Raw genomic sequence first — 16258 nt, 5'->3', positions numbered from 1 at the left:
GAAGTCCAACAATAAAAAGCATAAGGGCCGAAGCTTTGGCTATAAGGGCAGCTCCATAATAATTTGAATGCCTTCAAAACTCAGGGAGGTCTGATGTCAACAAAAACATCCTAACAAAAAATGTCACGTGCTAGAGTTGTTCTTTTTTATTTTTTTAGCAAACAAAGATGTTCTACAGTTAAAAATGATATTCAGGTCAAATAACAATCTCCCTTTGAATAAAATTATTTCTTCCTGAATATGACATAAATAAAAAATAAATGAATTCATATACATTCCAAGAGATCAAAGACAACAAGTAATAGTGCAAGAGAGGAAACTGGATTCTGCTTTGCAGAATTTCCTCCGATAGACTGTTCACACATACACGTACTGACTACTTCTGTGCGGGGAACCTGCCCTTGTTGTCACCACTTGACCTGCCACAGCCCCCAATAAGTTGTAGCAACAGAAGCATCTCAGATAGTCTTGTCTTGGGTAAGATAAGCTTTGCCTTTGACTCATCCAATATGATAAGGTGAGAGTGTATTCTGAACAGCCCATTTACCCTAGCGTATCTCTTTATTGTTGTAGTGTAAAGGCAGATTGTCAAATGACTGGGTCGGTTTTTTGTATATTTCTTAATGCACATAGGGACGTGGCCTAAATCAACGACACAGAGATGGGTCAAATGGTCCTGCTGCCAGGTTGGAAAGTAATCCAAGACCTTCCAAGACTACTTGTGTGTGTGTGTGTGTGTGAGTGTGTGTGTATGTGTGTGTGTGTGAGGTAGGTACTGGGGATTGAATGCAGGGGCATTCTGCCTCTGAGCTATACTCCTAACCCTATTTTTTTTTTTTTTTTTAGGTACTGGGGATGGAACCCAGGGGTATTCTACCTCCAAGCCACACCAACCAGCCCGACTTTTTTTATTCTTTATTTTGAGACAAGATCTCAGTAAGTTGCAGAAGGCCTTGCTAAGTAGTTGAGGCTGGCTGCAAACCTGGATCCTCCTCTTGCCTTAGCCTCCCAAGTACTGGCAAGCATTACAAGTGTGTGCCACCATGCCCAGCTTCCTATTTTTTTTCTCTTGAAAAAGACTCTTACTAAGTTGCTGAGGAACTTGCCAAGTTTCTGAGGTTGACCTCAAAACTGGGATCCTCCTGTCTCCGATTCCCAAGTACTCGGATTACAGGCATGTGCCACCACCTACCCCTGGCTCTGAGACTCACTCTCACAACATTGAGGCTTAGTTTAGTTTTGCCAACTGACCACTGGGACTGGTCCTAGGGTTTTAAAATGGCTTCCACTTCCATAATCCACACAGTCTGATTACTTCTTTGCCTTTCTAACCCTATCCTACTAAGAATCTAGGCATGATTTAACCATGTAAGGGTTGGCACCATTCACCTTCTACCAGGTATAAGCTTTAAACAAAGGAAGAATACCTATCCAACCACAGAGCTGCAAAGAACCTTTATATAAGCTAGTCTAGCTAGCATTAAATCTAACGTCTTGGATGAGATCCAACACAGTAAAGTGGCAGAGCTGGGTCAACAACACAATCATAAAGCTGGGCACAGGGACACATGCCTGTAATCCCAGTACTAGAGGAGCTGAGACAGGAGGATAACAAGTTTGAGGTCACCCCCAATAACTTAGGGAGAACTCTAGATGAAAAAGGAAATTCTATAGAGGAGCAAACAAGATGACCTAAATGAGGGGATGGGAGGGAGGAAGAAGGAAAGTCTCTAAAATAAACAATGTACTTAAACATATCAAAGTCAACCACTAAACCAATCATGGGAAGGAGAGATGGAGAGGGAATGGGGCTGGGAATTGGATAGGGGCTAAATGGGTGATGTGCACATGTATGTCCACACAATTTTTTACCCAATATGATGTATGAATATAATACACCAATAAAAATTAGAAAAATTAAAATAAAAAAATAGGTCTAGGAGTATAGCTCAGAGGCAGAATCCCCTGTGTTCCATCCCCAGTATCACAAAAACAACAAAACACTAGCACATTCATTTTGACAGGAGCTCAGGGCTCTTTCCAATGATGCTTGTGCCTTTAGTGAGGATTCTGACAGAGATCTAGATCATATTCACTTAATGTAAGTCATGAATTCTCAGGACGTTGCAAGAGGGATCCACATTGTTTTTTTCAGTGGAGTGCTACCCTCTTTTCCTTGAAGACGAGACTACATGAGTGTATTTCTGATGACATCATGTCCATTTCTCCCCTGGTTTGAGTGCCAACATTTCCTAGGCATAGTTGGACTTGCAGACACTGTGCTCACTCTGCTTCTGAAAACCCTGAAGGCCCATTTGCCATCGCCATCCTAGGGCCCGAAGGCTGCCCGCTAGCAAGCAAGCTGATCTGCCCAACTTCCTCTTTACATGCCCAGCGCTCACAGAGCCTGTCTTTCCAAAGGCCACACAGCAAAGCACACATTTGCGTTATTCCCGGTTAAAGCATATCCATATTTTACAGGAAGGTAGATCCTTTTTTATATGAAATAGTTCCTTGGAATCCCCACTGGTATCAGGACACGGGTAGCCTTTAGAAATGAGCCTCGCCCTACGCTACAAGTAGAAAGCCTGGGTCCCAGACTTAAGCTGTAGACCTGTCATTTGAAGTATGTGTAACTGGAACACATTTCCCAAGAATTTACAAACACAGCAGAGGTCTTACAGATGAATGACACCTTATAACTTAGCTAAAACAAAACAAAAAAGTGTCCTTTGTATCTTAAACAAGTAAGATATTTGACAACTCTTTCCTTAGATCTTCCGGAAATTCCAAGTTATTTAACTCAACCTCAATATTTCTCTCCGCATTGCTGTTCTGTGATCTCTGATACCAAACAGCACGATTTGCTTATTTATTTATTTTCTGTCGTACTGGGTATAGAGCTGCTCCAAATTCTGTTCAACTCACTTCAGCATATTTTAAAATTTCCCTTTTATCTGGATGCCTAGAAACCTACCCATTATTTATTTTCAGTGGTTTATATTGGAGAATGAAATGGAGCAAAGGTTTATCACAAAAGTCATGTTTTTTTTTTCTGCTTTAAAAGGTTCAAATATATAAACTTATCACAAAGAGAAAAGACATTTTTTAAAAGGGAGGGGAGGAGAAATATTAATTTTAAAAATAATTGCACATCTGACATGAACTCTTTTCTCCTTCATTCCTACAAGAAGTGGGGGGGAAATCTGTCATTTCAAAACAATGAAACTTAGCAAATGTGACTCAGTCACAGTTGCTGCAGTGGGAACCGTTTGAGTTATTAAAATCTTTTTTTCATAAAATAGAAGAAAAAAGATACATTTAGGTGAAATGAAAAAAAGCAAAAAAACCTGATGAGTTGTCATTTTGCCAGATTTTTGAGATGGCCGTGAAAGTTGTGTTTATTTTTTCTGTAGGTAAATAAGGAAAAAATATAAAGTTTCCAATATCATGAGGTCCTTGTTTCTCTATATCAATATGTAGTACTTGGTGCCATAAATTAATAAGTTCTTTTTGGGGACACAGAGTACTGGGGATTCAACCCAGGGGCATTCTACCTCTGAACCCTACCTCTAGCCCAATTGTTATTGTTTTGTTTCTGGTCTTGCTAGATTGCTGACAGCCTTGACATTTGGTTGAGGCTGACCTCGAAACTGTGATTCTCCTATCTCAGCCTCCCAAGTAGTGAGGTTACAGGGATGCACCACCATACCCAGACCAGCAAAAATAATAAAAATAAAATCTCCCCAAGGAGAAAATAAATGGCAGGGCACTTCTAAAAAAAAAAGGCAAATTTTGGAGCTCAGGTGTCTGTGACTGCCAAAGACACGATTTGTGGGAGTCACATCCCACTCCCAAAAGAGAGGAGGAGTGAGGGCAGAGAACATTTTAGCAGAAGTGGATGTGTGCGCCCTCTCAAGTATGGGATGTGGAATTTTGGGAGACACAAACAAAGGGGGGGGGGTGGCGTTCTGGTTCTGTAGGGTAAGTCTGCGCTCTAATTTTGTGTTCTCCACTAGACAGGAAGCTCTTTCTGCAAGATTCAGCAATCACACCCATAAAGCAACAACTACATTTTATCGTGTGCTTGCAATGTGGGTCATTTTGGCCTGGTTAATGCAAGTTACGATGTTTTATCGCCCCATCAACTCCAGCTCTTTGCAACCTACTGTGAGGAAGACACGCGGCTGCCTCTAGCCCTGACTCCGGAGTATGAAGTCAGCTGGCTGATGGCTCCTTCCATCACAGGACCTCCCTGGGGCTCAGCAGTGCTGGTGAATCTTCCACAAGGTTCACAATTTGAACCAAAGAGTGGGAAGCGCTTCCCTCCCACTATTATTCAAGCCAGGCAATTGTGGGGACTTCGGCCTGTCTACCTCTGTATTAACCACACTACGAGAATAGTGCCTGGCACTTCATAGCTTTTGTTGACCTAGGGAAGGAAGGGAGGTTCCAGGATCTACCCGGAGCCTAGTCCCTGGTGGCCTGGTGACTTTACATGCTTCTGCATGTGTGAATCCCAAATGTTCTGTTTCCACAAAGCTCTGTGATGTTGGCCCTATCCATTGAAAGAGAGCCAGAGCATATTTAAGGGCCACTAGCTCCCTGGAATATTCTGTGGCCTCTGGGTGGGATGATGAGAAAGAAAAGAGAAGGTTCTTGTCGGTAAAGGAGCTACCAGACCAACAAGAGAAATCGACAGCGCAAACCAATCCAGATAATTAAAGCAAATAAGTTAAATATTAAATGCCACTGCCCACGTAAGTTCCCTTAAGGTCTTTTTGGTGGCCAGCTTAGAAAAGCAATTGTTGGGCAACAAATGGATATCACTAAGAGAAAATAGAGCCAATGGGAAAGACCTTCTCTTTAAAAAAAAGGTGGTGCCAAAACCTGGAACTGAAAACTCACCTGCAGATGTTGAGTTTTTCCAGGTTGCTAAGTTTTCTGAGTAAAAGGTGGCACTGATTAAATGATAATTTAATTATAATTCATTATAATTCAACTGCCCTGATATCTAAGCCTCGTTCGTCTCTCTAAAGGAAAACACTTCCTAAAAGTAGAGCGGTTCCTTCCTTCCCTTCCAGCTGGGCTCCTTCAGTAGCTCCTGGAAGTTTCCTGTGAGTGCTCCCTCTCCAGGAGTCCTCCCTCTACTCAGGACGAAGTAGGGGGCAATGGAGGATTATGTATCCTTGGCACACCTGCCCACTCTGCCTCTTCTCAACAGCTGGAGCGTTGTTCTTTCTGCGCTGCTTTTCCTCTGCCTCTACACTGCCACACACAGGGCTCCACAAAGTCACAGGTCGACATCTTAGCAGATACAGCCATGAAATAAAATATCCTCAGGCTGAGATCAATGTATTTGCTAGAGAAAAACTTGTGTGCGCCACATATCATTCTTACTATTTTCATATGTTCTGTAAAAAATGCACCTGAAGTGTAAGATAAACAGATGTGTTCAACATTGGCCCGCTTCATTATTTACTCACTTATGTAATTTGGTCCTAATGTTTAGCAACATTGTGTTCGATATTTTTCTTGTATAACATCTAAAAACTTATTTTAATGGTAGGTGCAAGAGCATACAAGCAAAGCTATCTCAGAACAGGTATGATTGCATGAAAGGAGAAGAGTCCACATTGGGGACCTGAAAGGTTGAAGAAAAGATAACAGAAATGTTCTATCTGGTGTCTCCTTCATGGAAGTCAAAGAAACAGGCTAGAGAGAGAGTTAAAGGAGCTGTGTGCCTGCAGAGAGAAGACTCAAGAGACTCTGGTAGAGCAAATAAGGAAGAAACATGTAAAAACATATTTCCAAACCTTCATGGCTCATGTTTAAATATAAGTGTTCTCAAGAAGTATTGCAGATGAGAAACGTCAGCCCTACACTCTAAGTTCCTGGGCGGCAGGCAATTGGGACGGTGTCTCCTCCAACTGCTGCTTCTAATTGAACAAGAACTCAACCCATACCTATCTGTTGAGGGGCAAACAGATACTTTCCTTAGAGAAAAATAGTCTTAGGAACCTCATAGCATGTTAGGGGAGAAGCATCAGTATTTTTGCAGTGTATTCCAGGGTTGGTCAGAGGCTTGTTTCCAGACATCCTCTACTTAGGATGTCTGGAACGGGTGTATGTCTGTGAACGGGTGTATGTCTGTCTGTGCTGGGTATTATAGGGTTCTGAGGCCATTGGTGGCAATGCCGATTGGACCCCAGATGGGTGTTTAGAAAGTAGCCTAAAGGGAACTTCTAGCTGCACATTTGAAAGAGAGAGAGGCTGTAATCTAAGCCTAAAGTGACCTCTGGCCACTTAGTGTTGGGATTACCTGCTGTCTAAACAGGCTGATGGAGCATAATGTCACAATGTCACTCTTTCTGCCCCTTGCCTGACTTTATTTAATTTTCGTTGTTGTTAAGAAGGAACATTCTTATGCAGGAACAACAAAAGAGTTGGTGGCCTTCAAAACTAAAAGCGTTTGCACCTTTGGCCCGATGGACTCTTCCTGTGCATATCTTCTAACCAGATTCTGAGAAGGTGGAGTCCAACAAATGGGTGTTTGCTTTTTATAATTCTCTGTATTTTTAAACTTATAAATATTAACCATGACCATTTTTATGATGATCATACAAGGATGACAGCTGGAGCTGGGCGTGGTGGTGTGCGCCTGTCCTCCAGGATTTGGGAGGCTGAGACAGGAAGACAGCAGGTTTAAGACCAGCCTCAGTAACTTAACAAAACTCTCAGCAACCTAGTGAGATTCTGTTTCCAAACAAAAAATAAAAAACCTAGTGAGACTCTGTTTCCAAACAAAAATTAATGAAAAAGGCTGGAATGTAAATGTAGCTCAGAGGTAGAAAGCCCTTGGATTCAGTCCCCAGTAACAGACACACACACACACACACACACACACACACACACACACACAGAATGACAGCTGTTTTAAACATAGTGACCTATTAGAACCTGTTAGCATTATCTGTTATTAAAATAAGGGGGAAGAAGCAGGATTCTGATGCATTCTAAATGCAGGTGTTGCCAGGAACTGTGGATGACATCAGAAAGCATCAGTCTGGACTGAGTGATGAGAGGATGAGACGTTGGCCTGTGGTCCAGAGCTGAATGGTCTCGGGGCCACTGAAGGCAAAGGGCAAAAGTGTACTCAGGAATTCCATGGAGATTCCTGACAATAAAATTGGGTCTTTGAGACTTTACCCCCACTGACTCTAGAATACCAAAGTTCGGGATCTGGAAGAGGTTATTAGCTTTATAAACATGCAGCCCAAGAGGCAAAATGCTCTTACTTTTCAAAGATTTCAGAAGAAGAAAAGTGATAATGAGCCCAATGCAAACTGACATTTCGGGAAGAAATACAGGAAACCAGTTCCCGGACTTCAGTGTCTCGAATGTGCAACTTGGCTCTGCAAACTCACACGCCATGGAGCAGCCCGCATCCAAGGAGACGGGCCTGAAGGAGACGGCCTGATTTCTGGAGTGAGAGTCGGGAATCTGGTGTAGTTGCAGCAAAGAACAGAAGCATGAGACACCACACTTGTTCAAAGTTCGTAGGAGCGTGTATCCAGGCTACAGATTTGCAAGTTTCCAGGGTGAGGTTACCTAGCAAAGAATTAAACTTATGACTCGAAATATCAGAGAAATGAAATCTCTGTCACTCTTCTGTGACATATACTACTCAGCTTTTGCGGTCTTGGTTTTATCTTTGAAATCTTCAAGGTTTGAAACACCGATGAGGGAAGTCAGTAGTTGCATTTATAATGGATATAAGGAGACACTTTCACAAGAAGAATCTTTTTTTTTGTTGCATATGGTCTCCCTAATAAAAAGGCCTAAGACCTAAATATTGAGAAAAATGTCTTTACCTATGATGAAAGGAAGGACAGAAGGATGAAAAGAATTGAAAAGAAGGCCAACCAGCATGCCCAACTATACAAAACTCATAGCTCAGAGGTAGAATGGCTCTGAGTTCAATCCCCAATACTGCAAAAATATAGAGTATTTGGAGGAGTTTTCAATGAAACTTATAACAAAAGGTAATTCTCACAAAGAGATGTAAAACTATGCAAAGGAAGCTATGCAGGCCTTATTCCTAGAACATAACAGAGAGAAGAATACTCATAATTACAAAAATATGTTGGAGCCCAGCATGGTGGCACACGCCTATAATCCCAGTACTCTGGAGGCCAATAAAAAGCATTGCAGGTATGAGGATGGCTTCAGCTAGCAAAACGTGTTCTCTATTTTGAAGAACCCTCTACTAAAATGGAGAAGGTCTAAAGAAAGTAAAGGACGCAGTGGGACCCTGTCACCTCTCAGAAGTCATCTATGTGAGGACAAGATGAGCAGTCTGGGTCCTAAAGTACCAAATGAGTCTAAGCATATTTATGTGAAAGGTTACTTTGAGTCTCACAAGGCTTATAGAACCCAGGGGCAGCTACACCTTCAGCCCTAATTTTTATCCTTTATTTTTTGAAACAGGGTCTCACTGAGTTGCAAAGGTCTTCACCAAGTAGCTGAGGCTGTCCAAGAACTGTGATCCTTCTGTCTCAGCCTCCCAAATGCTGGAATTGCAAGTGTGTGCCACCACGCCCACCTTCAATATTCTAATTTTAAGTGTGTGTGTGTGTGTGTGTGTGTGTGTGTGTGTGTGTGTGTGTGATCTGAACTCTGGCTATTTGTAAATGTACAAATGTTGAATCCCAGGTGTTTGGTATCCTGTGTGGTCTAAAACTATCCTTGACGCCTGGTACATTCTATTGTCAATTCTGGAAGTGCGGCTGCCTGTCGGTCACCCCGTGGTCTCACTGTGTCTATGCGCTTGGGGTGGCCCACACAGATGCCACGTCCAGGTCAAGCCAAGAGAATGCTCTAAACTTCAGAGACCCGAGCTGAGCAAGGGGGAGTGTAGTTCTCCAGCAGATCATGGGGCTCCTGGCTCTGCTGTTTTTCACCAGCACCCCCAAGACACCGCACTGAAGTTTATTCTGCAAGATGGAAGACAAGTGCTGCCCAGGTAAACAGTCCAACCTGCTCTTCACAACTTTGCATGTGGGAGAGATCTGTTTAAAAAAAAAAATGCCCTGGTTTTGTCTGGCATGGTGGTGCATACCTGTAATTCCAGCATTCAGGAGGCTGAGACAAGAGGATCTAGGTTCCCTGCCAGCCTCAATTACATGGCGGTGAGGTCCTTTGCAACTCAGTGAGGACCTGTTTCAAAATAAGGAATGAAAAATAGGGCTGGGTGTGTAGCTCGAAGGTTGAATGCCCCTGGGTTCCATCCCCAGTATGGGCCCCCCAGAAAAGAAGTTCTGGTTTTAAGCAAAATCTCTGGGTGTCTGTCTGTGTCTCTGTGTGTCTCTATGTGCATGCAGGTGTGAGCAAACACACGCCCAGAGGCATTCGGGTACCTCCAAGCTACTCCTGTTTTATTTATTTATTTTTTTAATTTGAAACAGGGTCGCGCTAGGTTGTGAGAATCTCACTACTTGCAAAGGCTAACCTCAAACCTGTGGTCCTCCTTGTCTCAGTCTCCAGAGCACTGGGATTACAGGCATACACCACCATACCCGCCTAATGCCTATTTTATGACCTCATTTTCTCTCTTTCTGGTTAGTGGAGCGGCCTGGATTTTGCTGCAGATTTTTTTTTTTTTTTTTTTGTGGTACTGGGGTTCCTGGAAGCCCTTCTACCTCCGGGCTACACTCCCAGACCTATTTTATATTTTATTTGGAAATAGGGTCTCTTAAGCCAGCAAGGCTGGCTCCGAACCAGCGCGATCCTCCTGTCTCTGCCTCCCAAGCGCGGGGATTACAAGCGTGCGCCACCACGCCTGGCCTTGCTGCAGACTTTGTGTACTATCATATTATTAGAAAATGGCTAGAAAATTGAGGAAACTTCCCCTTATAAGGAATCATGATGCAGCACTTTGATATTTTTTTCTAAAGTTACATATACAAATAAGGAGTAAATGTATTTTGTTTCCTCCTTACAAAATGTAACAATACTTTAGGCATGTTTCTAGTCGATTTTGAAAGATAATTGCAGGATGCCCTCTTGAAATAACTATTGGAGCAACAGTTATTTTCTGGCCTGTAATAAGCTATTGATACCATATTCATCCAGGCATGGTGGTGCACACCTATAATCCCAGTACTTGGGAGGCGGAGATAGAAGGATCACAGAATCAACGCCAGTCTCAAAAACACTCATCAACCCAGTGAGTCCTTGTTTCAAAATAAAAATAAAATAGGGCTGAGGGTGTAGCTCAAAGGTAGAATGCCCTTGGGTTTAATCTCTAGCACCACCGAAAATAAGTAAATAAATAAAATAAATAGAAATCATATGCATCATTGTAGCCTATGTAGTCTTTTGAAATAGTAATATAATCTTAAGGAACATATTCACATAAACATATCTGGAATATATGTATGTATTTATAAATATGTATAAATACACTCATACATATATACATAAATATATTATACATATATACCAAGGATAAAAAATAAATAATAATTGCAGTGTTTATTAGGAACTAATGCAGATTTTCTTTAAAAAGGTTTTAGACTTCTATTTTCTTTCTTTTTTTTTTTTTTGCCATACTGAGGATGGAACCCTGGGGCATTCTACTTCTGCGCAACACCCCCAGCCCTATTTTTTATTCTTTATTTTGAAAAAGGGTTTCAGAGTTGCAGAGGGCGTCGCTAAGTAGCTGAGGGTGTCCACATAGACTTCTACTTTTATTTTTTAAAATATACATTTCTGAACTTAAACCTACTCCCCTCTCAGAAGTTAAAAAACAAAGTCAGAAATACGTGATAATGAACAGTATCGAGAGGGCTTTGAGGGAAGGATATTGCCAGTCCCTTGGGAAGAACATCTTTGCGTTCCCTTGACTCCTTGACGTGATGGGTTCCTTTTCTATAAAGACAGCAAGGGCTGCAGGTGTGTCTAGCTTCACAGGCACCGTCCACTCACCTTTACTAGTAACCAACTGCAAGAATCCCAGGTGGTAAAGGGCTGACTTCTAACATCTAGTCTCTGTTCAACATTGCATGTGCTGCCCACAGTCCTGCTCAGATGCTTCCGTGAGTTATTTTGGCGTGCCTCTGCAAAATTCTATGACGCACTGTTGTACAGCATCACCCCATTTCATTGAGATTACACTTTCCTTTAAATAGCTAGAAGGAATGTTACCTCTCTTTTTAACTTCTTTTAACTCAACACCTCTAAACAATGTGTTAAGAAGTGAGCAAAGCTACAAATGACACCCAAGTTCAGCATCACCGCAAACATAAATAAATGAAAAATTGTTCTTTTTTTTCAAAGAGAATTTGAAAATTACTTATGCTTCTCTCACGGACGTTATTTTAAAAAAGACTCTCCGTACTTTTCTTGTACTGAAACTCCTAGCAGGCTGCTTGACATTTAGTAATGGTTGACAAATTACTTAGTTAATAAATCAATAGGTAAATTTAACTAGTCATGGCATTATGGTACTAATCACAATGTAAAACCACTGTGATCTCATTACCAAACCAACAATTAGTTACCAATGATCATTACTATTATAACTCTCATAGATTACATTGGCAAATCAAATTAATTTTTACTCAGATACAATTCGAAATTTTATGTAAGAATAAAACTCTATGCTAATATAGATAAGCTTAATTTAAAGCAATTCTGACACATCCATTAGGTTCCCTTTGTGTCTGGCATTTAAAAACAATATAAACTGTTATAATTTTAGAGTGGAAGAAGGTAAGTCAGAGACATTAAGTATCATAAACATAGATTTTTTTTTGGTGGTACTGGGGGTGGAACCCAGAGGCTTTCTACCTCTGGGCTATACTCCCAGACTGTTTTTATATTTTATTTGGAAACAGGGTCTCACTAAGTTGCTGAGAGCCTCACTAAGTAGCTGAGGCTGGCTTCGAACCCGTGCGATACTCCTGTCTCAGCCTCCCAAGTGCGGGGATTACAAGCGTGCGCCACCACACCCAGCATAAACATAGATTTTTAACTCTAGAAAGGAATGAAAGATGGCAGAGAGTTCAAGCTAAAAGTAAAGAATAAGCACATGGGTAGTATATACCTGCAATCCCAGTGCTTGGAAGGCTCAGATAGGAGGGTTGTAGGTTAGAGAAGAGCCTAGGGCTAGAGGTATAGCTGGGAGCTAGATGCCCCTGGGTTCAATCCCTAATACAAAGAAAAAAAAAAAATCTGGCAAACTGATTTCAGAACTTCACATTTATCAATGGACTGCTTGTTTTTGGTTCCCTTCCTTCCTTCCTTCCTTCTTTCCTTCCTTCCTTCCTTGTTTACTTCCTCCCTCCCTTCCTCCCTTCCTCCCTTCCTCCCTTTCTTTCTTTCTTTCTTTCTTTCTTTCTTTCTTTCTTTCTTTCTTTCTTTCTTTCTTTCTTATTGGTGTTGGGTATTGAACACGGGCCTTGCGCATGATAAGCTTGTGTTCTACCATTAGACTATACTCCTTCATACACGTTTGGAATGAAGGAGGATGACAGGTACAACATGTTCGTCAATGAATAAGTGGTACAACTCCAAGGTGGCCACTTCCATCTGTGGGGCCACAGGAATGGTTGAGGTTGTCTTCATATTCTAGCCATCCCAGATCTTTTCAGACTAACATGGTTTTTTTTTGTAAACATAAAATAAAACACAAAAATAAAGAAGAGCCAAAAACAAGGAATGAAAAACCAATACCTATTTGCAGCATTGATTGCACTGCTAATGGTGACAATAGATTTACCCATTTAAGCAGAACACAGGAAAGTAAAAGCAGCACAAAGAAGCTGGGCATGGTGGCGCACGCTTGTAATCCCACCATTTGGGGGGCCGAGACAGGAAGATTGCGGTTCGCTGACAACCTCAGCTACTTAGTGAGGCCCTTTGCAACTCAGACTCTGCCTCAAAATAAAGAATAAAAAATAGGGCTGGGGAGTTGCTCTGAGGTTGAAAGCCCCAGTACTGAAAAAAAAAAATACAGCACAAAGAACTTTAATAAAGCTAAAATAAAAGAATTTAGTAGATTTCATCAAATGTGCAATAAAAAGGAATTTAGTTTATGAAAAGGCATGTTTTAAGTAAATGTCAAAGACAAAACAAAGGAAAAACATCCTACACATAAGCCACGTAATTTAATAAAATGCCAAAGGAATTTTAAGACTAATTAAATAAACATTTAAATCATTATAAAATATGCTGTGTTTTTGGACCAAATATCAAAATCAAAACAAGTAAAATTCACTAAAGACAGACAAGAAAAGTTGCAGATATAATTGGACTAAAATACTTGAATTATCAAGTATTTTTGTCCAATTATATCTGCTTTGGTATGGAGCCACTGACTTGAATATTTTTTTTCCTAAGGCTTACTTATTTATGCCCACCAGAATTGTCACTATTACTCAGCCCCTGCCTCTGGCCCCTGCTCTTTAAGTGGGAAAGTGGAGTTACCTGACTGAGGAAATGAACAAAGAAAGGTGAGTCTCACCATAAGCCATGGCGTCTCACCATAAGCCATGGCGTCTCACCATAAGCCATGGCGTCTCACCATAAGCCATGGCGTCTCACCATAAGCCATGGCGTCTCACCATGGCTATTTTATAATCCAGAACAACGCACACATTCTGTCTTGTTTACTTTCAAAACTATTAATGGATGTGATAAATTTAATGCCATCCACCTATTCTGCACTTTCTTCTTAAGTGTTTTGGTGGGTAAAGGTGTTACGAAGAGGACTAGAAGACGACCCCACCCTCTAGGAGCCTTTTGAGGGAAGGTGTTGAATCCTTCACCAAATTGAGTAGGGTTCACATCAGCAGCTGTGCTTTTGAAGGGCAGGCTCGTCTCATGAACTTGAGTGATATTTACCCAGAGAAATTTTTCCTAGTTTTTCTAAGAAAAGAAATAATCAAACCCCAAATGTTGGGTATTATTCCTGACCCCCAGATGGATTTGTTCACATGCCAGAAGGCAATTTTATGATGTCATTTTAAAAGATGCATCAGTTTTTGGTATGGGGAGATAAATACATAGATACGTGTCTAAGTACACATTTTGATTCTGTACATATTTGCAGAGTGTCCATTTATAGCATTTTGCCCCAAGTGTCCACTTACTTTAATTGTTTTATTTCAGGAAAGTTTTCATCATCTGATCTAAGAAGTTTATTATTTCATTACCACATTAGATAAAACAAGCTTAAGCTAAGGACAATGATACTGTCCAAAGTCACATATGCAAATATCACACAAAAACTGGAACTCTGTTTTTATTACTGTTAGTCCAAATATTTTTTCTAATCTGCTTCTGTGCGTATGCAGGCATATCAACATAAACTAAGAAATATGTATATTAAGCTAATGCGTTCTGGCTTATGATATCCTAAGCCTTATCTTTTAAAATAATTCCCTTAAAGCTAAGTGTGGTGGCGCATACCTGTAATCTCAGTACTAGGGAGGCCGAGACAAGAGGATCACCGGTTCCAGGCCAGCTTCAGGAACATAGCAAGACCTTCAGAAATTTACTGAAACCCTGTTTCAAAAATAGGATAATTAATTGGGCTGGGGGTGTAGCTCAGAGGTAGAATTCCCCCTGAGTTCAATCCCTAGAAAAAATAATAACAATAATAATAATAATAATAATAATTCCTTTAAGATCTACAGATTCATTGATCTTCATAAGAATGAATTTATTTCCGTATTCTAAAAGTTTGAAAATAATTTGAACGTCAGGAAGTGTCACTTAAATTGGGCAACACACACACACACACATGAACACACACACGAACACACACAGTAGCAGGTGGGTGAACTCATTCAGAGTGTGCAAGTGCCATTCTGCTGAGACCTCTCCCCGAAGCCAGATCAGGCCACCGAGCAGAGCAGCCGGGAGTCAGTTCCAGCCCAGAGGACAGAGAGGCAGCTGCTGGGAGTTGGCTGTAACTCAAGTCTCAGCTGTATTATTGGCCTCCTGCCTCCTGCAAGCACTTACTAGGGGCGCGTGACCAAGGAAACAGCTGAGCCCCCACCTTAAAAAGGAAATACAACCGCCTCTCCCTCCCCCCAGGGCCACCTGCTCTGGAGCCAAACAGCCCCAGAGCCCTGCTCATTTCCCAGGGACAACTTGGACTGCTGATTCACCAGGCGCATGCCAGGGCCTTTCCCCGTGAGGACACAGCCCAGCAAAGGCAGGGGGACCAGGGCTACCCGGTCAACTCAACACTTTGGCGGAGCCTTCGTGCACGCATTTGCATTGTGGGTAATCAGAGATGATTTCGACTTTCAATTTGCCAGGCTCTGGTTGGATCCCAGACATTGGTTTAGAGATTCTCTGCAGGATCTTAGGAAAGATGCTCTTTTCTGGTCACAAGTTTTGTTGTTGCTGTTGTTGTTGTTGTTGTTGTTGTTGTTGTTGTTTCTTTTTTTTTCATTTTGTGGGTCTGGGGATGGAACTCAGAGGCATTTGACCTCAGAGCTACACCCCCTGCCCTTTTTTTTTTAATTCTTTATTTTGAAGCAAGGTCTCATTGGGTTTCAGATGGCCTCACTAAGTAGCTGAGGCTGTCCTCGAACCATGATCTTCCAGTCTCAGCCTCCTCCAGAATGCGTGTGCCACCACACCCGGCTCTGTCTGATCGCAAGTTTTGATTTTATAATGAGCTGAGAAATTTCCTGAAGGCTAGGAGGCTGACCAGCTCACTTCTCTGCATATTAATTTGCAGAGGAGACCCCTCAGTTACACAGCAAAAAAAAAAAAAAAAAAAAGGAAGCAAACACATTAAATATCCTGTCTCTTTTTTGACCTGAGACTGAGGACATGGCCTTCTCAGGTGCCATGGGACATGGAGAAAATTTCAGACATCATCAGCACACATTCCAAATTCAAATCCAATTCCCACCGCCAAGCTGCAGAGCCAGGACAGAGGAAACGCGAAGGACTGGCTCTGCACTTCTCCGAAGGACCTTGCGGGTGGCTGCATCACTTCCCAGAATCTCTGCGCTGACAGCTTCTGCTGCAATCGCGGCAGAGCTATTAAGAGTCATTCCTAACTTTAAACATGAAACCTCACCCGCGTGCGGAGGGCACACCCTTCCGGATCTGTCTCCCATCCACATGGAGGAGGCTGTGCCTTACGCTATTAAAAATTCCCCTGGAACAAGAAGAGCACAAACACTTGACATGCCGAGGATGTGTACACGGGACTCTGTGCCACAATGAT

This window comes from Muscardinus avellanarius (assembly GCF_963383645.1).
Source record: "Muscardinus avellanarius genome assembly, chromosome: 18".
NCBI lineage: Eukaryota > Metazoa > Chordata > Mammalia > Rodentia > Gliridae > Muscardinus > Muscardinus avellanarius.
Note: the sequence above shows the minus strand (reverse complement) of the source record.